This window comes from Morone saxatilis, unplaced genomic scaffold (assembly GCF_004916995.1).
Source record: "Morone saxatilis isolate NCDOM2014 unplaced genomic scaffold, NCSU_SB_2.0 Contig9, whole genome shotgun sequence".
Taxonomy (NCBI): Eukaryota; Metazoa; Chordata; class Actinopteri; family Moronidae; genus Morone; species Morone saxatilis.
In genome coordinates this window covers 14,072,715-14,075,146 of record NW_023340268.1, presented here as the reverse complement: position 1 = coordinate 14,075,146, position 2,432 = coordinate 14,072,715, and the positions used below count along the sequence as shown (strand labels likewise).

Sequence of the window (2,432 nt, the reverse complement as noted above, 5' to 3'; positions counted from 1 at the left end):
TCCTTCATTACCATGAACACAAACGAGCGCAAAACATTTTTTTGTGCCAACGGTTCTTAAACCAATCCTGGTGGTAAAGTAATTGTTTACTACACAGAGATCAATAATTAAAACAGATTCAGACAGGTAGTTTTTACGTCAAGAGAAGTTGTGACTAAAGGTTTACACCCAGTAATTGCCACATATCACAGGTGCATTCACTTAGGATGTAAAAAAATATGGAACGTGGATGACACATTTGACCCAATACCTGATGAAAATGGGAAGATTTTAAAATTTCACAAGAACTCTATATATGTGAAATTACAAAATATCTGACTGCATGACTAATATGATCAGTTGAGTAATATTAATCAGATATTTCATAGTCATGAGCTGTATGAATACTAGTAAATGTGAAACACACATTTCTACATAGCTACACGTACAAAGGCTTGGCACTTGTTTACATAGTTGATTGTTTTTGGATTGGACAGCTAATGTTTTCTAGAAACTGACAATTGAACAACAATCAAACAATTAAAGTCTTAGCCAAAGTTTTATAGGTGCAAACCCACTGAGTAAATAATTTACTAAGGACTTTACACACAAACTGAGTGATGTATTGATGAACAGCTGGCGCAACTATCCATGTGGTTTAAAATACTGAGCCTTTTTAAAAAGTGTTTACTTTGTGATTGATTTATTTTGAAGAATTTATGTTTACAGTAGGAATCAATGGGCCACAGACAGGGTAGGGAAGTCAGGGAAGCACTGAGAGAAGTACTGACACTTTGTTGGTTTTGGTCTGGTAATGGGATTTGCTGACAGTAGCTATACAGAATACAGAATAGTCCAGCCTTCTCCTTTAATGGAAAAGACACTCGGGTTCAAGACTGCTTCATAGTTTGACCAAAAAATAGTAGTAGAAACAGCACTCTGTTCAGTTGACTATCATGCTGTCAACTCTTCTAACCAGAGATTGTACTTTGTAGGGGTGTAAGAAAATATCAATAAATTTGCGTATCGATACTTTGTCTTGTGTTATAAATTGAGGGCTATGATGTTGGATGTTACAGGGACTGTGATAAATACAAATCCCACTGTTATGGTTGCATAAACAATTTTTTTTTCACTCAGATTTAATGCATATGGTGGAGTGTTCTTTATACTATGAAAGTTTGCCTGGAACTAGATTTAAAACAAATGGCAATAGATCACATTGCTTATAGTATCGCAATATATTGCAGAATATTGAATCGTAACCCCTGTATTGTGATATGTATCCTATGACCAGATTAGCAATTAGCAATAAACAGCCCTAGTTTCAGTTCCTCTCAGATGCAACTGTTAAATTCACTATGAGATAGCACTAGGATGCTAGCCACCCGGAGACAAGCAGAGACACCAATCATGGCAGTCCCTGCAGTGGGTGTGAATATACGTACGTCTAACTATTCACATCACAGTTTACGGGACTGTCATGGCTCAAATGATACACTCAACTCATGATTCGATACAATTCACGACTGATTTTCTTACAATTTTTTATGTATTGTGACTATTACAATTACGCTTACGTAGCATAACTTGTGTAACATTTACGTAATGACATCACAGTTTTCAGGACTGTGGTGATTAGGGATGTAACCATACACTCAACTGACGATTTGATTGAAGATTAAATATATTTTCTTTATCAAATTAAAGATTTTTTTTATTTCTGAGGAAGGGAATTAACTTTATTTTAGTTTAGTTAATTCATTTGAAATATCATCCAGCCTTACTTCAAATTTCGGATTAGGTGAAATTCCACATAGCTGTGTTAGCTATAACAGTACAATCATTTGTAGGAACCGTCTTAAAAAACTATAAAAAACTTGAGTTGCAAACACAAATTTCAATAAAAGAGTGGATGCTCAAAACTATATTGTACTATACTATGAACTAGGCCCTATTACAAAGCACCTAGTTCATACTGGGGAATTTGTGCAAGAGCCGGTGAATATCATGACACGTGCACAGATGATGTAATACTTGTGTGCTTCCACTTGTTTGACAGGTTCCGCATTTTAGTGTGGTCAGACATACTTCATGCTCTGAAAACCCTGATGTGTTTCGCCTGAGCAATCATGATCACTGCTGTTGATAAGGAAGAGCAGGCAGAGAGAAAATTTGACTTTAGAATTTCCACACTTCCAGCTGAATACCCTTTTTTAAAAACTCCTTTTGACTTCTGTTGTGAATTATAAAGTGTAAAGGACAGATATCAGAGTCCTACAGCAATAACATGCTCAATGTTGCACCAACCTGTCTCCCGGGGGGGGCATGGGTCGGGGCCCTTGGCCTCTGGGCCGGTCCATTCGAGGGGAGAGTGGGGGTCGTCCAGGTATCCTCTTATCACGGCCTGAAACAACATCAGTTTCACAGTTAGCGAGGTTGTTAGCGAGGTT

At 37.1% G+C, this 2,432-nt stretch overlaps 1 protein-coding gene across 1 annotated transcript in view; it reads right to left on the bottom strand.

Moving 5' to 3' along the window:
* LOC118343208 (cytoplasmic dynein 1 intermediate chain 1) overlaps nt 1-2,432 on the bottom strand; it is a 50,363-nt gene that overhangs the window by 45,529 nt on the left and 2,402 nt on the right. The gene's annotated exons all lie outside the window — the stretch shown is intronic.